Source organism: Lissotriton helveticus, chromosome 9 (assembly GCF_964261635.1).
Source record: "Lissotriton helveticus chromosome 9, aLisHel1.1, whole genome shotgun sequence".
Taxonomy (NCBI): domain Eukaryota; kingdom Metazoa; phylum Chordata; class Amphibia; order Caudata; family Salamandridae; genus Lissotriton; species Lissotriton helveticus.
The window spans coordinates 360,153,206-360,178,151 of NC_136070.1; the positions used below are offsets into that span (position 1 = coordinate 360,153,206).

General features: G+C 43.0%; 1 protein-coding gene across 2 annotated transcripts in view; it reads right to left on the reverse strand.

Annotated features, from left to right (window-relative positions):
* LOC144781330 (alpha-1-antitrypsin-like) overlaps positions 1-24,946 on the reverse strand; it is a 183,012-nt gene that overhangs the window by 153,345 nt on the left and 4,721 nt on the right. Inside the window, exon 1 of one of the 2 annotated variants that reach the window (XM_078660105.1) lies at positions 3,992-4,126. The exons of the other annotated variant lie outside the window; for it this stretch is intronic. The gene's annotated coding sequence lies outside the window, so the exon portion shown is untranslated. Of the gene's footprint in view, positions 1-3,991; positions 4,127-24,946 lie in introns of those variants that run through there. 2 annotated transcript variants of the gene reach the window in all.

Here is a 24,946-nt window from a genome sequence, read left to right on the forward strand (position 1 = left end):
GATCTCTCAGTCTAAGTTTATCCACGTGCCCACTAAGCTTATGTAACTCTCTTGCCAAATTATCAAATTTGTCATGTAGTGGCAAAATTAACTCGTTTATTTTTTCCATAAAAACATCCATACTGAATGTGCACTTGGATTGTTCATTACCAGAAGCCTCTCTCTGTTTCGCCGAGGACCCTCTTGTATTAATTTGCTTTTCTTTGACTGTCTTTCTATATCCCTGACCTGTATTTTTCTTTTTACACCCTTTGGTTAAATTTGCAGGCGGGGGTGAAGGAGACAAATTAGATAAATTTAGTGTAACTGAGGTGCGTGAGAGGCATGAATTCTCAGCTCCAGCTACGGCTGTGGCAGGTATCACCTCTATTGAATCATTGGCCCAGTCTGTAGAGATTAGTCCTTCCTCCCTATTTGAATGTATCTCTGCAATCAAGCTAACTTGTTCTCCTCCCCTTGAGCTAGATCCCATTGATATACGTCTTTCTGTGCGGTCTATTTCTTCCGCCACGGCGCTAACCGCTTTGGTCAGATAAGTATCGATGGAATTATGCGCTTTCTCCATTAAAGGTTTTACACAACGTCTAGTCATGCTTGGATAATATCAAAGTATATACTATAAATCAGAGAGTGGCAATCTATATGGAGTAATATATATAAAATGGTACTAGCCAACACCTCCTACTACATCGTATGACTTATAGATTCATATTGAAAGCGAAATAAACCCCACAGTCTTACTCAATTTACAGATGTCAATAGGGTGGCCCAGCCCGGCCTCAACCTGCCTCGGACGGCCTAAGACGGCCTGCCTTTTGCCCGGGCTTAGCCCGGCGCCGCCCGCGTGTGTCCCACGACGCGGGGGTTCTCCTCGTCTTTTGAGCACCTCTGGGCGCGTAATGGCGTGGGCGGCTTCCTGCTTCCTGCCGCTGAGACACCTGGGGAATGTAGTCCCCCCTCACTGTGGCCGCGCCAGATGTCAGGAGGCTGCGGCGGTGGGGTGGACCGGGAGCAAGGCAGGAGCAAATGCGGGAGACCTGGTGTGGCGGCAGAGACCTCGGAGGTATGTCCCAAAAACCTAGAGATTCACTTTCATTCTCTACATTTGGAAATTGGCACATGATCCCCATAACATTAATGCATGGTGCCATAGATCTGTACCACTATGGTCTAATAGACAAGTGTGTATAGGAGGACATTCTGTCTATTGGTAAGCATTGGCCGTCCCTTGGCATTTTTCCAATAGAGTACCTGTATGCATGGGACATGCTTAAGACTTTTCAGAATCTCCAATCAGATTTCGGATTGCCACACACTCAGCAATGTAAATAGCTCCAACTGACACAGTGCTTAGTGGAAAACTGACATGCCCCACTGACCAATACTATGCTAGATAGAATTGAGGGGAGACATAAAGGATTGTTTTCAGGCTTTTACAATCTTTTAATTAACACTGAATATTCACTACTCATTAGGAAGAAAAATAGAGCTTAATGGAAGCCACTGCTCAATTCAGATTATGACCCTGAGGATTGTGCCAACCTTATGGGCATTCATGACATGCTACTCTGAGAATCCATATTCATATAGACTGAACTTCGCCAATCAAACTACAGCACAGATATATCTTAGTCTCCTAAAATTCCTATTTTTCCCAATCAGGTCAGGGTACACAAGTCTTTATTCAATTTCTTGCACTCTCATCAAACATTAAACCACATGGGGATATCATAATTATATGCCTATTCAATCCTCTGCTGAGGAACATGACGATTATGTCATCCAATAACATCCAAGTTAACAGGAGTACAATAAGGAGAGATGTCCATGCCAGTGAGAGATTAGATCAGTACAATCTCTTGCCAGGAAAAGAAAGACATCATTTGGATGTTCTGTTGTACCGTAGTTTGATTGAGGAAATACCAGTCAATATATCTGTTAGCTTGATGAAGGCATTTGAAATAAGAAAGCCAACACTATGGCATTATAGGCCATATATGGATAATGGCTGGGAGATGAGGAGTCATTTGAAGATTTATTGTTATAGCTTATCGAGATTGTAGTAATAAAGACTACTGGCCTCTGACTTACACTCCCACTATTTAAATATGATGGCTCATGAAATAGTTTAAGATGGATGCATGAAAGGATGCATCTTTTTAATTTTAGGGGTAGTTGTGGAAATCAGGTGTGCCCAAATTGTTTCTTTTCTAAGCCACACAGGCAGAACATGTTGGCATTTATGAAACTACCAAAAATAATAAGACACAAACTTCTCCTAGGGATGTAGCATCTATCTTTAGTATCTCTATTGCCCACAGAGGTGTCTGATGAATATAAGGTTTAGTAGTATATGGTGCTCATACAGATATGTAAGGCTGCTAATATGGGTTACTGTCATAGATAACAGTGTCTTTTCTGACTTTATCCATTATTTGATATGATGTAACATGCTCAACTGCAGGGATTTCTATAGGTGCTGCATTCATAAATCCACTAATATCTCCATAGTTTATATGTGGATGCAACAATATCCTGTTAGGGCATGAAATCGTGCATGCAAATACTCCTATGAGACGAAGCTGTGCATCAGTAAGCACCAGATTTAGAAAATGTTTTCTCAATCCTTGCTCATCTAAGGCCCTCATTTTGAGAACCGTGATTCTTGGGGGGGTACACAGCTCTAGGCATTCTAAGTTTTCCAGTGTTTTTGCGGGTCAGGGAATACCTTGTCTGCAAACTCTGGACCTGATAGGTCCGAAGACACCGCAACCGGACCTTTCATCTGTACTGGGAACAGCTGCTGTACATTGCCCCAATTGCACTCAGGCTGCAGCATGGGGGAGCAGCAAATGCTCCCCCAGATCTCCTCTCACCAATTCTGTCCTCCCACCCCCTCTAACACAGCCCTCAGAGTAGCCTTCAAGCACCTTTACCACCTGCCTTACACAGGTGAGAAATGTGCTTGGAACTGAACCAACTATTCCAGGCCTGCTTCGTATTCCCTGTTCCGAGGCAATCATTTATAATCCTTGGATTTAAGTGAGATGTTCCCACCCAGAATCAGTGATTCTGGCTGGGAATCACAGCACCTCAATCTAGGGAACTAGTAATGAGGCCCTGGAGAGGGAAAAAGTTGCAGTTTGCACATTCACTAAATTATGATGTGACCATGCGTAGGTGCAAAATGCTTTGTGACCGCCCATTTCATGCACAACTCTCATAAATACTTTGGGCCTGATTCACAAAGGTAAACTGAGATGAAAATATAACTTTACGACTTTCGATATTCACAAAGGGCTTTTATGAGTAGTAAAGTAAAATTTTTGTCTCATTTTAACTTAAGTCTCAGTTAGACTTTAGACCAAAACTTAAGTTAAACTCAGACAAAAGCCTAACTTTACTACTTGTAAATGCCCTTTGTGAATACCGAAAGTCGTAAAGTTAGACTTTTTTTCAGATTACCTTTGTGAATCAGGTCCGTGAGTACAAAATGTGTTGTTGAGGCAGGTCCGTGTTCTTGGCAGGTGCAGAAGCTTCTGCATCTCTCCTAAATAGAGTTTGAAACATAACGTGCCTGATACGCTCAATCTAATTCCTCTACAGCAGTTCTGCTTTCTATAGGGCTGCTGCAGAACAATTTGCAACAGCTAACCGCACACACAATATGCCCTCTACCTGCATTGCAAACCACATTTACTCGACTATGATGAGCAATTCAGTACTGAATATATTAATTCCCTCAAGTTAAAGGCAATCTAAATTTTAAAAAATATATATAAAATGTGCAGACTAGACTTTCAACCTCTATTGCTACATTATTTTGCCCATCAAACAATTTCAAACAATCTCATTGGGGACAGTACAAAATATGAATTGAATACAATGCGCTAAAATGTAGCATAAACCATACAGCAAAAAAACTAAAGACATTTGATAGAAAAAAACAGAGACAAACAAAAACTGAAAATAAAAAGAAATGAAAGCTTACGGTAAGTATTGAAAGTTCCACTCGACTTCACAAAGTCTAGGCTCATCTAAGGGATGTGCTTTATACCTGGAAAAACACTCAGCTTTCAGCAAACAGTATTCCTCGGTGAACATTAACCACCAAATCATGTGTGGCTTATCAGACAGATTAAAGAGTGTGGAACAACTTATTCTGTGCACTTGATGTTACATACAGCAGTGGAAGGACTCAACGTGAATCAATATAGTTTGATAATTCCACACAGAATCGACACCTACGTCTTGTCGTTAGGCTGAAGGTTTGGTGTCATCCACTGAGCAATTCAGGCAAAGCAAGAGCTTTGCATAGGACTGGAGGTGGAACTATTAGCAGACAAAACTGAGGTCATGGTAAGAAAATGCCATAACTTGATTTAAGGGTGGAATCTTGTTGGTCTAGTGTTATAGGTGGCTTAAATATTCCATTCAAGACAGTGTGCAATCTGGAAATTAAATCTGGCTCCAGGCTCAACAGGGCTGCACAAACTTCAGTCTTAGTTTATTTGAGGCTGCAGCACAGATGGGCAGCACGCATGTGCAATGGAAATACCTCTTGCGTGCCGAACACACCGAATAAAAGATCATCAGTGCCCTTCTGTGCTGCATCCGCTGCCAGAACCAGAACCCCTGGTTCTTCCGACACCCACCTCACCCCATCACTACGCACTATGCCTCTGAAGGTGTGTTCTCCTGTGCTATCTTCTATTTGCCTTTTCATAAGCACCTTCCACACCCAACTCATTCCCCAATCACATAATACACTTAACCACACACACACCTGACCCCCACAACGCTACACCACTCCCTGGTCTGCATACTCCTCAATACTTGATCCTTCACCAAACACACCACCATAATTGGAGATCTGCTACTTAACCGCTCACCAGACCTACTCTTCCTGACGAAAACCAAGAGGACTCCCTTGTTGGCCCCCGTCTCCTTCAGATACAAGATCACAAGAAAGGACAGAAATAAACAAAACCAGAGGTGAAATCTCTATCAATTTCAAAGAGTCCATCATATTCCCCCACCTTGGAAAGCACCACCAGCAACGTAGAACACTTGACTTACTAATTCCTCATCACTGTAAACTACACCATGAGTTGCACCCTCATCTCTCAAACTCCCTGACCGCCCGTCAACTTCAGTAGGCCCATTCCGGACGTTTTCACCACAATGATCTTAGTTCCTAATGCCTTCATCCTCCTTAGTGAGCTGAACTACCTCCAGGAGGACATCCCTGATCCCAACATGACCAACTTTCTCCTGGACCTTTCCAACATTGGGCTCTACCAGTTAGTGGAAGGCCCCAGACACTGACAGGGCCCTATCTTCACGAGCTTTAGCAAGCAACATCACAGTAGACAAGCACACAATGATCACCTCGTCTGACCCTCATCAACTCCAGCATTGCCATCTGACACCACAACAGAAACATCATCACCAAATCTTCATAAAGGGAATGTAACAAGATCTCAGCAGTATCCAAGGTTTTCTGAAAACCTACACAACTGGTCTCGACACAACAACAATCTCCACAAATCCATCTCCATCTTCAACGCCTAAATTACCACCTGTGCAAATATCCTTGCTCCTCTCAATGTCGACAAAGCCATGAGAACCTGACTGCAGGCAAGCAGGTACATAGAAGAGCCCAGGCTCACCAAACCCCACTGCAAACAACTTGAACGTAGACAGAGACATAGTCAGAACATCACTGACAAAAACACTTACAAATCCATCCTCTGATGCAACCATCAGCGAATCAGAGCCACCAAACACTCTGGGCTCACTGACTAGCAATCACCTCACTCAGTAGCAGCACCAACAGCTCAAGGAAATCTTTGCCATAGTGAAATACTTAATCTCCCTGGCAGCAAGTTCTGACAGAGTAACCCCTTGTTATAAATGAAGAAGAAGCAGTAATCCAGTAAGTGAAGTTTATTCTTCATAAAGGTAACTCCACCTGTCATGAACGTCTGGTCTCCGTGAAGCCGGTGGTTACAATGGCAAACGGAAAGACTCAGGCGTCCATGCGCGAGGGAAGTAGTTTGAAACATAACATTGTAAGCACGGGCCGTGGCTCGTGTATATACATTTTGAAAGGAAACAATATTAGTCCCAGGCTTTGGCTCGTGATGTAGACGCGAGTCAAGCTCACGAGCCAAACCCATGTCAAAGTGGCAAGGCGAGTTAAGTGCGAGCCAAGCTCAGCATTACACCACCTTCCCCCTTACAACAAAATTAAAAAAAAAGAGAAAACACAGGAAATTTATATGTGCTTAATACAAGTGGACAAAATCTAGAATTTAATGAATTCGTTATACCTCTCAGGAGCCCTGATGTGCCTGCCGAAAGAAGAAACTTTCGTGTGAATAGGGGTATCTTGGTTAATGATAACGTTTGGAGGATCCAGTGAACCCTCCCCATGAAGTTGCTCTGACGAATGAGGGTTTTGTGAGTAAGAATGGTTAGGGACACCAGAAACAGAAGGCGCATCCATCCAAAAACTCCAATCCAAATTATCAGATTTATCATTATATTTCCTATTTTTGATAATTTCTGCTTGGTGATCAGAGACTTTCACTAACTGGCGTTTGTTCCACCAACCCTTTTTCCCCAGAAAGGCTGCTCCTTTACTCACTCTAATTACCTGAACAGGTGCAAAAAATTTTGAACGTCCTTTAATTATTCTACCTGGGTTCTTGATTAAAACCCAGTCACCTGCCAGCAGGTCTACCAATTTACCATCAGAGGTGCCATCATACTGTAACTTCATTTGACATTGTTTTTCTAGAACAGTTTTCTTGACAGAATCTAAATCAATAGTTTTACTGGTAGAGTCTTGGTGCAACCAGGAAGGAAATAAAACAGAACGATTCTCTCTACCTCTCAGTAATGAAAATGGGGTGACCCCAGTTACGCAATGAGGGGAGGTATTATAGTGCCAAACTTTTTGTTTTATGAACTCATCTACACTGTAACCGCAAGAAATCGCTGTCTGGACATCCTCTTTGATCACTTTATTCCCCCTCTCGACAAGACCATTCGACGCTGGAGAATAAAGAGAGACTTTGAGTTGTTTAATGTCCAATTTTTCCAAAAATTTGCACATTTTATCCGAGACAAAATGAGTCCCGTTATCTGTGACAATAAATTTGGGAGATCCCTCTAATTCAAACACTTTCTTGAGAAAGGTTATGGTGGAATCTGAATCGGGAGATTTAACAAAATCAAAGTACATCCACTTTGAAAAATAATCCACCAAAAGAATAATGTACTTATTCTCTTGTTGGAGAATGGAATATGGCCCTGAAAAATCTATTCCAACTTTCTCCCAGGGAGAGTTAGGGAAAACCGTCGGATGAAGAGGGATTTTCAATGTGCGCCAATGTTTGTCGGATAATAAACACTCCGGGCAAGAGTCAATCAAATTTTTAACCTGTATATCTATTGCGGGCCACCAATAATGTTGTTTAATGCGCATGGAGGTTTTAGTTGTCCCCAAATGCCCTTGGTGGGCTTTATTAATAATAGACTCTCTCAATTTAAAAGGTGGGACAAATTTCTCACCCCTTCGTACTACGCCGTTCTCAATAGACAGTTCCTCAGAAATTTGAGCAAAACTGCGTAGATCGCCGCTCAAACTTCTAGGTTCAGGCCAGCAACGGGTGGTAAAATCGATAACTTTTAACAACACATTGTCTAAGGTAGTGGCTTCTTTCCAATCCTTCTCGGAAATCACATCACTAATTTCATCTACTGCATCTACAAAGGTTACGCATTCGACATCCTCCACAAGAAAATCCTCCTCATCATCCTTGTCCATAGCCATTCTAGATAGGCAATCAGCCCGAAAATTCTTGCCACCAACAATATGCTTAACAGAAAAGTTGAACTCTTGCAACTTTGAGACTATTCTCATCAGTCGTGCTGACATGGACGCTGAATTGGATTTATTAAAGATGTAAATTAATGGTTTGTGATCCGTGACCAACTCGAATCTCCTACCCCAAATGTACATTTTAAATTTGTGGACTGCCCATGCGCAAGCCAGGGCTTCCCTCTCGATAGTACTATATCTCTGTTCGAATTCTTTAAGTGCCCTAGACACAAACGCCACAGTTTGTTCCTGACCATCAACCTTCTGTGTAAGTACTGCCCCTAGGCCTGAAATACTTGCATCCACAGTGATAACGGAGATGGCATCCTCCCTAAAGGCATGTATGGCTTTTGCAGAAATAATTAACTTCTTGATCTCACAAAAAACTTTGTCTAACTCCTGAGTCCAAACAAAACTAGACCCTTTCCTCAAAAGTTTCCTTAAAGGTTCAACTAGTTGTGAGTATGACTGGACAAACCTTGCATAATATTCTGCTAGTCCAAGGAAGGAACGTAAGGCGTCTTTATCAGGAGGGGGTTTTGCATCCTCAATGGCTCTAATGACTGAAAACTTGGGAGTGATACCTTGGTCAGAAACTGTATGTCCTAGATAATCAATCTTGTTAACTGCAAATTTGCATTTATTTGAGTGTACTGTCATATTTTTAGACATCAAAATTGAAAGCACATTCCTGAGGATAATGTTATGTTCGTCTAACGTTTTGGCAAATATTAAGATATCATCTAAGTATGCCTGTACACCCGTCATTCCTTGGAACAACACATCCATCAGCTTCTGGAAAACGCTTCCAGCAGACGCTAAACCAAAAGGGAGGCGAAGGAATTTGAAAGCTCCGAATGGAGTAATAAAAGAAGTAAGTTCTTGGGACTCCTTCGCTAAAGGCACCTGATGGTATGCTGACCTCAGGTCGATCAATGAAAACCATTTAGCGTCGCCTATGTTAGCCAGAAGCTCGTGGATTCTTGGAATTGGGTGACAGTCAATAATAATGTTCTTATTTAATGAGCGTAAATCCGCACATAATCTGATTTCACCTGTCTTTTTACGTGCGACTACAATTGGTGCGACCCATTGTGAGGAATTGATGGGGGAAATGATACCTTGTTTACACAAATCATCCAACATTATTTTTAACTCTGACCTGACGCTCAGTGGAACTGCTCTAACTTTATGTGTTATTGGTTGAGCTCCGGGTATCAGTCTAATCTTGTGTTCAAATCCTTTGACACTCCCTACCATTTTTTTGAACACCGGTTTAAATTCTGATATAATTTCTTGTACCTCTGTATTATGATTATCAACTACAGCAATGGGTAAATCAGTTTTAACAGTAGGTAATTTCCCAACTTTGATGGGATTCTCATCACCGGGTACTAAATAAAGGCCCATCCTGGCTAAATCTTTCCAGCTCACGATGTCTTTACCTTTTTCTGCTACATAAATTTTAGTGACGGTCTCTCTCCCCAGACATTGGACCAATCCTTCGAAATACCCAAGCATGTTGATATTTTTCTCACCAAATGCAAGTGGGTTAACATCAGATTCAATCAATTCAATTCTTTTGTCCCATTTTTCATAAAAGGTTGAATCTCTAAGAATAGTATACGGGGAGCCTGAATCTGCCATGACTTGAAGGTGAACATTATCAATAATAGCTGTGCATAGAGGACCCTTAATGGAATCAATATCACCATTAGAATCAAGAGTTACAACAATGTTCTTAAAAGATTCAGAACATGCATCAAAGTCTACCATATTAACATTGGGGGGCTTCTTGGCGAATCTGCAAACCCCTTGAAAGTGTCCAATTTTTTTACAAATTGAACACCGCTTCTTGAGTGCTGGACAATTTGGAGCGTTTCCAGTATGGTCTTTTGATCCGCACCTGTAACAAAAGAATGTTTTTTTCTTTTGGGTATTTTTACTGTATTGAACTCTGTTTTTATTAGAAATGGCACACAGAGTTTCTTCTTCATCAGAGTCATGACAGTCTATAGTATTTATTCCTTGTTTTGGTTGATCCATCACAACTTTGCTGGTTAGTGTAGAACGTTCAATGCTAAGAGCAAGGTCTATGACTTCGGTTAAGGATGGATTCTTGCATCCCAGAATTCTCTGCTTAATCTTCCTTGAAGCGCAATTAAATACGAACTGGTCTCTAATAAATTTATCAGGGGATGGTTCGAAATTGCAAGTAATCGCTAATACTCTGAGTGCAGCGATGTATTCTTCCATTTTCTCATTTTCTTTTTGTTTTCTGGCATAGAAATTGTGTCTCTCTAGCATAATGTTAGGTTCATCACAAAATTGTTTTTTTAATCTTGCGATGGCTTCAGTGTATATGTTCCAAGGATTATCCCCACTCTCATCTTGTACAATGGGGGGTGCTATAGGAACGATACTTTTGAAGATTCGTTGGCCAGCTTGTCCCAAACAACCAAAGAGAATAGCGAACTTTCTTTTGTCAGAATAATCAGCGGCATCAATAGCAACTAAATGGTTCTCAAATAATCCGAACCACTCAGACCAAATTATGTTAGGAGTGCCTGGTTTGTCCAGGAAAGGTGGGGGTTGGGTAATATGATGCCACTGGTTATTAGCCATTTTCAAAGTCAATGCAGGAGTAAAAGGTTTATAAATATTAAAATCACAATTAATACTACCAAAGTATTCAGCTTTAAAATGAGTATATGTGATTTGAATAAGGAGTTTAAGTTTCTCAACTCATTAATAACGTTGTACATATGCTATTTCTATAACATTGTAAATATGCTAATTTAAGTTAAAAGCGTGCGTATCGCTGCTGTGATACGCTGAAAAGACACTTAATGGTTAACTGTAGTTCTCACTATGACATGCAATGGTTAAATTTAGGTCTAACAATAACGTGCGTATCGTTGAAGATGACACGCATAAGTGTTTAAATGTAATTGTGTAACAAAAGCGTTGTATGTCGAAAGCGTGCGTGTCGCTGGAGTGACACGCAATGTTTTCAATTACAACGTGCGTATCGTTGTTGTTTTGCTTAATCCAAGGGATATTTTTAAATAAAACAGTACCTTGTCATCGTGTCTTGTCAACAGTCTTCACACGATACCTCAATAAAGTTTCACGAAGGAATAACCAATGAGGTTGTTCGTGTTGAAGTAGATTGAAACCGCCCAATGAGAGTTGCTGGTAGAAGACGTTTAGGAAAGCAACTCCGCTGATTGGGAAAGCGATAGCTTCATCTGACCAATGAAATTTTTGCCAATTGATGAGGTGCTGAATCGTGGAAAAAAGATCAGCGTGGGTGGGGTGGAGTCTCCCGATCGTCGCCAAAATATGTTATAAATGAAGAAGAAGCAGTAATCCAGTAAGTGAAGTTTATTCTTCATAAAGGTAACTCCACCCGTCATGAACGTCTGGTCTCCGTGAAGCCGGTGGTTACAATGGCAAACGGAAAGACTCAGGCGTCCATGCGCGAGGGAAGTAGTTTGAAACATAACATTGTAAGCACGGGCCGTGGCTCGTGTATATACATTTTGAAAGGAAACAATATTAGTCCCAGGCTTTGGCTCGTGATGTAGACGCGAGTCAAGCTCACGAGCCAAACCCATGTCAAAGTGGCAAGGCGAGTTAAGTGCGAGCCAAGCTCAGCATTACACCCCTTCTCCGGACCGTTGCACCCAGCTGTCTCTATTCTTCAGCTTACCAGCATCTACAGAAACTTCAAGACCCACCCAAACCCTACTACCCTTGCAGGCCTTCTGCCAGCTCTCCCAACACCCAGAGGACTAAACTGACCAACTGGCTCACTATCACCACGCCAAAAACTGCAATAAACGCAGCCCTCACCGCAATCCAAAATAAAGCAATCATCAAAACCACTTACCTGGATGCCTCAAAACACAGCACAGATGTTAGACCTGGTACCATTGGTATGAGTCTCCCTTCCATTTTTCACTGATTGCCTCCTCTGTTTTTGATATGTTTTGCTGGTTTAGATGCGTTGGGTACTGTGCCACTGCTATTCAGTGCCCCAGTGCAAGTGCTCCCTATGTTAAATTGATGGATTGATTAGTGACTCCATGATTGGGTTATCTGATTTACTTGTCAGATCCTAGTACAGTGCACCATGTGTGCCCAGGGCCTGTAAATCAAATGCTTCTGGTGTGCTTGCAGCACTGATTGTGCCACCCACAGAAGCAGCTTGTAAAGTGTATCTCAGGCCTGCCATTGCAGAGCCGGTGTGCAGTCTAGTACTGCCATGTCGACTTGGCAAGTGCACCCACCTGCCAATCCCTTAACCTTCCCTTTGCTACATTTTAGTCACCCCTAAGGTAGGCCCTAGGGTAGGGTGCATTGTATGTACAAGGTAGGTCATGCACTGATGTGTGTGTCATGACCTGATAGTGAAGTACAGCCTATTTCGTTTTCACTATTGCAAGGCTACCTGTCCCCATAGGTCAGAATGGGCAGTTTGATTATAACATCTTATAATTCTAACTGACCCAGGAAACGTGGTAGAAATTTGAGGTTAGTATGCCTTAACCAAGAATGATAAAATACATCTTTTAGTAAAGTTGGTTTTCACATTCTGTGTTTGAAAATACCACTTTTAGAAAGTAGGTATTTTCTTGCCTAACCATCCAGCCTGCCTCTGCTAGCTTGTGTATTGTATGTCTGGTTTGTGAGTGACAGAGGCTTGGTGGCTCCAGGACAAAGGGGAGTCAGCACAAGGCTGAATATACCTATCTGCATATAGATGTGTGGGAGGAGTAGCACCTCGGGCTGAATAGGACTGTGCCTGACTTCCACAATGCTGGCTCCATCTCCTGTGGTGTGTCTGATGATCCTGGCCTACCCTGTCAAAGGAAAGAAGGAGTCCTGTAAACAAAGTGCTTCAGGACTGCACAGAAAAGGTTCGGACTAGGTACAGGCCCCTCTGCCTTCAGAGGACAAAGGATTTTTCAGTCTAAAATTGGGGACCCAGACCCCAAGACTTTAGATCACTTTTGAACAACAAGACAAGCCTCTGCCAAGGAGAAGAACCAAGGAAGCTGTAGGAGTTGGACTGCCCCCAAGTCAGTGTACTATGTTGCTGGGTTGGCCTACAGTGGTATCTTCAGTGCCATGGAGAGGAGAAGGAACTTTCCAAAAACTTTCATCATCTTGCAGAATATTACCCCAAGGGCTTGAACCTTTGCTTGCCTCCTGCTGAAGTCTCAGGGACAAAAGACTTCACCAAAACAATGATGGACGGAATGTTGCACAATGGCAAAACATTCACCCCCAGTCACAGATCTGGGTTTAATCCATCGTTATTTTGCTCACCAAGCCACCCCAGTTCAGACATGGCCATAGGCAAATCACTCTTAGCCCTGTGCCTAATGGGAACAGTCCAGCCCGAACTACCAAGCCAAGTCTTTCCTGGACCGGAATCAAGCATCCTAGGACCGGTTTCTGGCTATCAGCCGTCTTCAGCCAGGATAGCTTGACTCCAGTGGTGTAGTGAGCAAGGGACACACATCTGGGCTAACCCTTCCCACATAGGGCAAACAGCAAAACACACCAGGTGATGGACGGAATGTTGCACATTGGCAAAACATTCACCCCAGTCACAGATTTGGGTTTAATCCATTGTTATTTTGCTCACCAAGCCACCCCAGTTCAGACATGGATCTATGCTAATCATTCTTGACCCTGTGCCTCATGAGAACAGTCCAGCCCGAACTGCCAAGCCATGTCTTCCCTGGACCGAACTCAAGCATCCTAGGACCGGTTTCTGGCTATCAGCCGTCATCAGCCAGGATAGCTTGACTCCAGTGGCGTAGTGAGTACGAGACCCATGTCTGGGCATACCCTTGGGCTGGACTGTTCCCATGACACAGTTGTTTTGAAGGGACCAATACAAAAAAAACTTGCTTGATTTGGAATATGAAATAATGATTTGTAAGGAGTGCTAGAAGGAGAGAGGTTAAAAAGTTTTATACCTTGGACGCTCCTTTTTGTTTTTGTTTTTGTTTGTTTTGTTTTGTTGATCTCGAAATAAGGAATGTTTTGGGTATATTTGTAAAGATAAACATCCTTTTTGAGAATAAGTTGGGCAAAAGAACCCGAAGTTTTGGTTGGAGGAAAATTGTGCATAATTGTAAATATAGAAGTTTGTTTGTATGTGTATATATGTATACATTGTGTATATTTATGTTAAATGTGAGATATAAGTAATCAAATAAAAAAAAAATGGTTTAATTAAAATAAATATTTAAACCATACACACGGGGATATTATTTGTTTTTGAATGGCTGCGTAAATTAGAGAAACCCCAAATAAAGAAACCTATGATTGTTTCCTTAGAAAAATTATTCATCAAAGAATGGACAATTAATGGTATCCATTCTGATAATAAGATGGATATGTAACGATTCCGTAGGCTTTACCCCCTTTTTTTGATTGTACTGTTCCCATGAGGCACAGGGTCAAGACTGATTTGCATATGGCCATGTCTGAACTGGGGTGGTGGAGTGAGCTAAAGAATGATGATGGATTAAATCCAGATCAGTTGACTGTGTGTGTGTGTTTGATTTGCTCAAATGCTCCGCCCATCATCCCTTTTGGTATCGCTTTGTTCGCCCTAAGTTGGCAGGGTATGCCCAGACGTGGGTCCCTTGCTCACTTTGCCACTGGATTCAAGCTAGCCTGGCTGATGGCGGCTGATTAGCCAGAAATCAGTCCCAGGATGCTTGTTAATGGTCCAGAGAAGACATGCTTGGCAGTTCGGGCTGGACTGTGCCCATGAGGCACAGGGTCAGACTGATTTGCATATGGCCATGTCTGAACTGGGGTGGTGGAAGAGCTAAAGAATGATGATGGATTAAATCCAGATCAGTTGACTGGGGGAGAGTGTTTCATTTTCTCAAACGCTCCGTCCATCATCCCTTTTGGTATCGCTTTGTTCGCCCTAAGTTGGCAGGGTATGCCCAGGCGTAAGTCCCTTGCTCACTTTGCCATTGGATTCAAGCTAGGCAGGCTGATGACAGCTGATTAGCCAGAAACCGGTCCCAGGATGCTTGTTTCCGGTCCAGGGAAGACATGGCTTGGCGGTTCGGGCTGGACTGTTCCAATGAGGCACAGGGTCAGACTGATTTGCATATGGCCATGTCTGAACTGGGGTGGTGGAGTGAGCTAAAAAATGATGATGGATTAAACCCAGATCAGTCGACTGGGGGTGAGTGTTTGATTTGCTCAAGCACTCCGTCCATCATCATCTTTGGAACCACAAAGGTAACATCTCCACCCTTTGACGGTAGACCATATGATAGTAATTTCATAATTACTGCATGTGTGTAATTTTCTGTATTGTTTAGAGCTCCTACTTCCTCTTCAATGATTTCTCAATTTTCGAACATTGTTTGAAGAAAGAAGGAGTTTTAGTAAATTAATTTATGAAGATAGGGTTTCTACATTGTGAGAAGTTTTTTCCTACAAGCTTGAATAACCTACAGCCATTACATAGGGTATACCTCCTCAGCCGAGGCAGATTTCCCTACCGCCATGGACGTCTCCAGTTTGGAGGTGTGTAGGGGTCTCTAAGAGAGCACAAATGAACTACTCAGGTAGACCATGGTTCACCTCCTTCCTTCAAGGGAGAATGCAGAGAGTGCAATTAGGTGACATGCTTTCCACCGCAACCTCGATCACGTGCGGAGTTCCACAGGGGTCTGCTCTGTCTCCCCTAATGTTCAATTTATACCTGCAGCCTTTGATTCTAATGCTTAATCAAATGGAATGTCAGGTATACAACTACGCTGATGACACTCAGATTATCATCCAATTGGATGATAGCCAGAATGCTTTTGTTAGATTGCAAAACATTCTGAGAAGCACTGCTAACTGGATGTCCAGTAACTCCCTAAAAATCAACCCGGACAAAACCGAGGTGTTGCCAATTACTATCGCGGGCAACCCTTGGTGCGATCGTTTCTGGCCTGGGGAGCTGGGCGTGCCCCCGGAACCGGCAGAGGTGGTCAAGAGCTTGGGCATCCAGGTGGACAGTAAGCTGTCCATGAAAAAACAAGTCATAGCTGTGGTGGGCAGTTGCATTGGCCTTCTCCGACAACTCAGGAAAGTTTCCTCGCTGCTCTCTTTTTCTACACTAAGGAGTGCGGTTTCTGCAATGATTCTAGCCAGGTTGGACTATGGCAATTCGTTGTACATAGGACTTCCACAGAGTCTTTTAAACAGAATGCAGACGGTTATGAATGATGCCGCTAGGCTCATTTTTAAGAAACCGAGGAACACCAGGGCATCCCCTCTCCTGCGGGAACTTCATTGGTTGCCAGTTAGGCAGAGGTTGATGTTCAAGGGGCTTTGCATTGTCCATAAAGCTCTCTATGGGAGGGCACCCACCTATTTGAAATCACGCTTGGCCCTCTATAAACCCGGGAGGGTGCTCAGATCGGCTGACTCCATCTATCTTGTTCAACCGCGCTGCAGACTGACCACGGTGGGTGGCCGTGCTTTTTCACATACTCTGCCAGCCATGTGGAACAAACTACCGCTGGAACTCCGCAATGAGACAAACTTAATGCCCTTTCGTAAGAAATTAAAAACTGTGCTTTTCCAGCAAGCGTGGGACCGCCGCTAATCGGAATCTGATGCATCCTCTTTATTGTCTAGCTGATCCTAACAAAGCGCTTAGAGACCTCTGGGTTATAGTGCGCTATATAAATCACAATAAATAAATAAATAAATAAATAGACCGTTAAATAAGAACCCAACCAACGTTGGTGGTGCCATGTTGTGTTGTTCCCACTAATCCATAGGACCTGCGCGTTTGTTGGACAACATAAACTTTAGGTGAGGTGCCTAGACTGATTCCAAGCACCCCTGCAGGATATGTTGGCGTAGAGACCCGCTAGCTTGCAGTGCCACCATAAGCCCCCCTAACCCAAACAGGGAGTGAATGGTTTCTGGCAACCACTGAACAGGACAACCCTGACGACTCTGCATTGTGATAACAGATCAGAACCTTCTTGCTTAGTCACTTGTGCTCTTTTGTTCTCAGAGACATATTCAGAGAATAAACACTGGGACGTTCTCAATATATTTACTGAACCAATGTTATTCTTGTATAAAATACATATGCTGCGATAATCAGTAGACAGAAGCAGATGTAAGTGATTACAAGCACCAAAAAAGAGTAAATAGCTGACATAGTTCTACCATGGTGCTAAGACAGTGTATATATGCAAGGATATAATACAAGGTACTAATCATGCATCCTCCTACTATGCAAACTGTACTCTGTGGGTCTAGAGTGTATGTAGGTGTAAAGCCAAAAATACCCCCCAAGGGACAATCTAACCCCATTACCTGGCAGGAGAGAATGCATGACCCTGTCTTGGTCATGAATTGGACATCCCACACAGAGATGTCAGACAGCTGCGTGGTGATGTCAACATGCAGGGACCCTCAGTGTCAGCTGAAGTGCTTCCTCTCCTAATTCTATGAGATGCTGATTATTTGTAATAAAAAGTATCCTTGCGATGTACGTATATATTAGCAATGTTATGGATAGGTAGATGGCCCTGTCACCCCGTGGATGAAGATAGAACGAGATTTGTACATACGTGTGTAAAGGCCTTGTACTTGGTGTTCAAGGCATCGGGATAATGTTATGCGAAGCCAAATGTGTAAACAGAAATCACACATGTGCAAATGGTCACTACAGTAATATTATTGTGCAAAAGAGGACACTCTAAGAAAATTAGCAGCTTTGCTACATGGGCCTAACCCAGGCACATAACACTTTGATTAAGAGCTATTCCTAAAGAAGAAGCGATGGGTCCCCATGCGGATGCAGATATGGGTGGTAGACTAGGGGACTGGTGAAACTCTTGTAAATAATAATATCGGCATTGTGGCGTTGCAGGTGCTGTAGCACTTGTTTACCATTGCACTGAATTATTTTGACCCCGTATGTTCCAGGTCATAAGGGTAATGTCCGAGAATGGGTGGACATTAGTGTGTAGTGACATTAAGTAAGAGCAAAGATTAATTTATCGAAAGTGAGTGGCATGGTACAATCTTCGAAGATGAATCAGGAACATCAAACATATGAAAAAATCTTCATATTTCCCACCCACCTCCTATACCTGGTGAACCTTCAACAACTGAAACGAAACCACACCAAAATTCTAAAAAACAGAATCCCTGTAGCCATAGGGTGGTAACAAATTGACATATATGTGTATACTACATGGTACGCAGCAACCAGCCGCGGTCGGTAGGGGACTATCTGCCGGGGTGGTGACGTGGGGAGGCAGAGGGCAGGGTGGGGGTTAGTAATGTATGGATAATGGAAGTTTGCAGGTAAGTAAACATTTAAATAAATCAAACGAATTTCGTTGCGCGCACTGCATTGCATTTGGGGATGCAGTGCACGCAACGAAATTTGTTTGATTTATTTAAATGTTTACTTACCTGCAAACCTCCATTATCCATACATTACTAACACCCACCCTGCCCCTCCCCCTCCCCACATCACCGCCCCGCAGGTACTCCGCTACCGACCGCGGCTGGCAGCAACGCCACGTCGGGTCCCATTATACTGTAGGAAAAGATAAAGAATTAAACCCTGCTATCTAGTAGGAACATATTTTCCAAATGAGCACAAAGACAGTCATTTGTAAAGATTCAATGTATGTGCGACATCAGTTCCTGCAATAAATCAGTAACAAACATGTCAAAATTTAGGACATTAACCAGTAGGAAATAGATCAGGGCTGGCACCGGAATGGATATCTGGTGGTGACATCACCAGGGAGTCCCGCCACATTGAGCATTGTTCTTCCGAACATTGTTGACAAATATTCTGCACATCAGTTGGATTATCAAACCAACGCGGTTTACCATTCACCTCGGCTCTACGATGCGCCAGGTATATCATGCCTTAACAAAGTCCCAAGTTGCAGAGCATAGTCTTGACTGCAGTACATTTTCAGCTCGCCTCCTGTACCAGCAGAGAAAAGTCTGGAAAGAAGTAGACGGTGGATCCCTGCCAGCTCCATAGGCCTTTTTCTCTAGCCAAACATATGTCAGTGTCTTGGGCTTTGAAGCTCAACAATCGAGCAATGAGAGGCCTCAGCGGGCATCCCGGGTTTGGGCATGGACCCAGGGAGTTGTGGGCTATCTCGACCACAAAAGTTCAGGTAAAAGAATCTTTGACAAACATGTCAGTCAATAGTCTCTCGACAAATTGATCCAGGTTGCCAGTATTTGAATATTCAGGTATTCCTAAAATACAGATGTTATTCTGCCTGCGTCTTGCCTCCAAATGCTCATTTTCCATTGCTATTGTCTTCATGAGTCTTTCAAATGATCCAATTTTGTTGCTGTTTGAGCCGCTCCATTTTCCAGATGACACTCTACCTTCAGCAATGTCATGCCTACGCTCATAGAGGTCAAGATGCTCGCTCATAATGTCCAGTCTTTTATCTAAAGTGTTGAATTGGCCATCTAGGGCTCAAAAACCCGATTGATGCTCCATCATAAGTGCATCCATGCCAGTCAGTGAGGCAGCCCCGCATCTGATGTACCACCCTCCTCAGCCAATACCTGACTCTGTTTAGTGCCAGAAGACTTCGACTTATCAGAGATTATCCAGTGCTATTTAGGGTCTCCTTGAACCACAGGCTGTGTGTAATAAGGCATGGAGTGGAAATCAGGCCGATGCAACCACCCGAAGCTATCTGCCAGTTGTCTCCGCTCAACTCAGTTATGCTGCAGCATTCAAAAGAGCAGGCAGAAGTCTAATGTGGTGCTTATAGTGGTGTTGAAGGCAGCCTCAGCAGGAAGGGACAATGAGGTACCAACCAGATCTCATAGGAAAGACTCACAGCCGCCTGTCCTGGAGCAATTCACAAGTGGAGGTAGGAGGCAGCGCAAGGTTACCAATGGTCACACGCAAGTAGTGCAGGGTAGGATGAAGTTCCTGCCTGTCCTATCAGGAAGAGACAACCCCACAGCTAGGGCACATGCAGGCTGAGTGTCTGTGTCTGATGTGTAGGATCAAGCTATGTGCAGTATCAAACTCCTCGCCAGAGCTTATGTAGCCAAGTCATTGTGACTAGTGGGATCTCCAATGTTTTCAGGATGGATACCTCATAAAGGGTGAGAGCGATCAGCCATTGGGTCACACGGGGTCTTTCACCCACAAACCTCTCACACTGAGGCAGCCATCCCTGCAGGAGCCTCCAAAGGAGGTCAGGCACTGGCCTGCAGTTAAGGATTAGGACCCGTTCCACAGATGTGAGTGTGGATCGCAAGGTCCAGAGCACAGGCTCAATAATGTCCAAAGTCGCCTAGGGCCAGTGAAGGTTGTCAGCAGAGGCTGGAGGGGTGTGCATTTTGCGTGGGGGCATGCAATGAATAAAAGGCAGCGAGCCGGCCTGATGCGGCCCAATGGCCCGCGCTCCAGGCTCACCCATGGCCCTTGTGACTGCATGGCCTCCGGGAAGATCTTGGGCCAGTCTCACCTGGTTTTCGGATGTTGTTCATCAGCGCATCTTCCAAATGACTCCCGCACCAGGTTCCGCATCTCATCTCACCCAGCTGTGAGAACCTCAGGTGGGTCGCTGTCCCGGCACCGCAGCAGCGGGGCCTCGGGCAGGCATCACTTCCTTGGCACAGGCCTCGCCAGTCGCCTGCTCAGTGATGGAATTAATGTGCAGGCCGGTGGGGTGAGGCGCGGTTCCACCCCATGGCACCGCGGTTCACAGCAGAACACACAACCAGCACAATGCAGTTCCACAGAGATCGCCGCTGTAGCATAGGTCTTCTGCGTCACCACAGTGAAACCAGACTAGGCCGTGGGCGAGGGCCCAGCCAACTCCCCATACTGCTCAGGTCACGGTCGGCAGCGTCCCCACTGCCACCTCTCACCTCAGGATGGTCGAGGTATGACACCAGGAAGTGCAGGTAACTGGCTATCATGGATGGCAGCGTTTAGGATAGTTTATGGCTATGATGATGGGGATTCCAACGGAGCTTCAACTCTGCACTGCCATTACAATTGGTGGCTTGGCCACACCGTGGTAGTCTATCTTTCATCTTCGGCATTTAAGTATATTAAGTGTAGAGCTATACAAGTTTGCACTTTATAAGCTTAATCATTGGTGAGGAGTGTTGTTTCCTGGTTTCCCAGCAATGCTCCCATGAATTCACAAGCTGAGTTGACATGGAAAGACTGGAAATGATTCTTCTATTGATGGATGAATAAAGAGAATATATTTTAAAATCACCCAAAATGGTATTTTGACGCTTTGTGGTAGAAACATGTGTTCAGTAAAGTTGTAGTATGTCCAGCACTAAGGCAGCCCTGAGTGGGCCATGTAAGGACAATTGACTAAAAATCATGATAAGGGCAAAGAACTGAAAGAGATAAGAATAACTGTATGCCTGTAGCAAACATTGGCAATCTACACTTTGGTCAGAAAAGTCCAATCATATGTACAGGCTCTCTTACGCCCAGTGTGCTCTGGTGCCAAGTGTACACCATTTATCGTGCACATGGTACATGCATTCTCTGATAATGCAATAAGGCTTTGAAAATTCCTCCTACTATATAACCATTTGTCTGTTCACATTGAAAAGCAAACTCTAAGTCCTCTTATTTGCGAGACATTTTTGATAAAGTGGGGTTCGTTGCTTGCATCTCTCAGGATGACTTGACCCGTCTTTACTATTTGTGAAATGTTTGTTTTCTCTGATCCCTTAGTTACTATGGTTAACTAACTACTTCTTATACTGTAATGTCCATGCTTGTATAAACTGTTTGTTCCTTCTTTTCCTGGTGCTAATAGGTTGATTTTTATGTTTGTTAACTAGACCTTTCTTCGTGCTCTCCTTTAAAGCTCTTCAGTGCCTTTGGGCCACGTCCACGCTATATATAAAAAAAACACATAAATAAAATGGATGTGGCAAACAACTCTGTTTATATGTATGAACTGACTAGCTCACTTTATGCTCTTTCTGTACTAAATGTTTTTATTTGCTGTACTGCGTGACTCTAAAATAAATATTTCAACATTTACGTGTAATACAGATCAATCATGATATGACGTCATTTTCTCTGAATAGATTAGACCGAATAACAATAATATAGGCAAACTAGGCCATACAGTTCAACAGTGCATGTTTAAATAACAAACAGAAGAAAGTCAAGCATTGGCAAAGCCAATCATACTCACTTTGTCACTGTTAAGAGAGCGACACATATATAAACTAAAGTTGTCGTTTTTTTATACATTTAAGATTGCAGCTGCATTATGTGAAGCAATGTTCTATTCTTAGTCACATGCGGCAGTGCTATGTCTTGAGGACACAATGCAAGCTGCATCATGTGATCTGGCGGCCATCTTGAAATGATAGAACACAATTATTTAATTATTTTCTTTTAGTATGGTCAATCACCGTTATTGCTTTGTAGACACTCACAACACTTAGAAGACATCTCAGCATTGGGAAAACCCAATAGCAACTACCACCATGAAGAGGGGCGGCACAAAATATTCCATGGTAACAACATACATGGTTTCATCAATGTCGCCAAGGAGGAGCATCCCGGATTATGGGTGGGATAGGACAAATGGTGTAAAGACAACATCCAGAGCACCACTAAGACCACCAAGAAAACCATACAGTGCCTGGTGCACCACTAAGGGGCATCAGGAGGCTGGATGGACGGGGAGAAAGGGGTAAGTGGAGGGAGCATAGGAAAGAGTTAGTGCACTCTGAAGAGCTACACATACAGTCCCATGGACAGCTAAGCACTAACGAAAAACAAAAACAATAACAAGTGCCATTATGTGAGTAGTAGAAGGATTAACCTGAGCCAATCAAAAGCAAGGGTAAACAAGCTTTTCTCCGGAGAAAGAACAAAGACAGAATCGGTCAAAAGCTACCAATAAAATGCAGGGAACTGGATTGACAAGAAAGACATCTATTCCTGAGCAAAGGGATGACTCATTTTATTGCTATATGTAGTGCTGTCTGCAACAGACAGGTGAAGTTTAAAAAAAATATCTATATATTTATTTGTATTTTACATAATATAAGTAATGCTTACCACCCCACCCCACCCACCAAGCAGACAATTTTAATAAATACAGCATGTCCATAAAAGAAATAACAATACATAATTTTCTAAAGTGCTTCAGCTACAAAATATCTATGAATTACATCAAACATCTAAAAGGAAGAAAGAGGAGAGACAGGGGATATACATGCCGACATACATATAAGAGCAAAAATAAATGTATTCTCAACTTTGTACTGCCCCCTCCAACCAAGCTGATCTAGCTACCCCTTCTATTCCCTACAACATTTATCAGTTCCCAATTCCTGATGGGGAGCCAAACTTTCATCATTTTTGCTTGAGTCTTTTTATTTTTCAAGAATAAATCGCCTTTTTCAGATGATAAGACTGATAAAAGGCGCGTGAACCATTGATGGAATAGCGGCGGAGAAGGGTCAAGTTAGGCTGTAGTCAAACACATCCTATAAACAGCCACAGCCACAAACAAAGGATTGTACATTATCTGGAGCTGTCTCGTGACACAACCCCAACTAAAAAAAAGAATCCAGGCCACAGTCTAATATCAATCCATAGTTTATTTGATAGAAACTCTATAATTTCTGCTTTCAAGACTGTCTAGCGCGGGACATGTAGCCAGCATATGCGCAAGGTCCACCCCGTATGCCTTGCACCTTGGGCATCTTGCACCCATAGTCCCTCCTCACTGTGCTATTTTTCCAGGTGTTATATACAGGTTAAAACAAGTCTTAAAATATTGGGCCTGTAAATTAGCCAGCAACTAAAAGTTTCTGAGCACTTTTTAGTGACTTATCCAGGTCCTCAGGTAATAAATTAATTTTGTCTTACTAACCTTTGCCTAGGCAGGTCATCCGGCATCATTTTATTCAAAACTCTATATTAGGCCCCTATTGGGGTTCTATAAGCGATGATTGGCTCGATTGTTTATATTCTTTCAAAACCAAGGTCCCTCCACTCTTCTTCTTTAAAAAATCCCTAATCTGTAAATATTTAAAAATATCTTTATGACTGAGCCGAAAAGTTTGACGAATAGTATCAAAAGTCTTAACAGTATTTGTAATAAAAAAATCCCCCAGAGTGAAAACTCCCACTGTCATCCATTTATAAACGTACACATCTCCAAAAATTTCAGGCAGTAAAATATTATCCTGTATTGGAGTATATTAGTTAAGTCTGCCCAAACCCAGTCTTTAACGGACGTTACTCCATATGTGAAAGGCTGTGATTAACACCTTAAATCACACTCTCTTATAATATCCAAATTTGATTTGTCGAAGTAGACACCCCCAACTTTCTTCCCCAAGGAGCAGCTCATAGATAGAAGGAGTACGAAGCTCATGACCAGCCATGGGCTCCTTCCTATCTAAGAGAACTGTGAATTGCTGTAGGGCGGAAGACCTAATAGTATAGCCTAGGATTGGGCACAGCTAACCCACCACGTTCTCTCATAAGGGTCATAAATCTGAGAGCTCTCCTGGGATTAGCATAAGCCTAAAGAAATCGTGACACTATTCCAGCAAGTATCTTAAACCAGTTATTACCGAATTCCAACGGAATAGCCCAAAAATGATACAAGACTTTGGGTGGAAATATCATTTGATCAAATTACTCAGCCCAATCAGTGGGAGTCTCAAGTTGTTCCATTTCCTAAAATCCTGCTTAGTCTTATGGTACAAGGGTATCAAATTAGTTTCAACAATTTTTTCCACTTCTGACTTATTAATAATTCCTAGGTAAATTGTTTCTTCAGTCACCCGCCTATCGGATATGAGCCTGTCTTCATTGATTATAATTGTGGTTTTCGCTTGATTTAATGCATAGCCGGAAAATGGCCCAAATATCTTGTCTTCCTTTTCGATCTCCAAGAGAGCACTTCTAGGTTCGGGGGTAACAATGGCCAAGTTGTCTGGCATAGCAAAGATTTTTACCCCCCC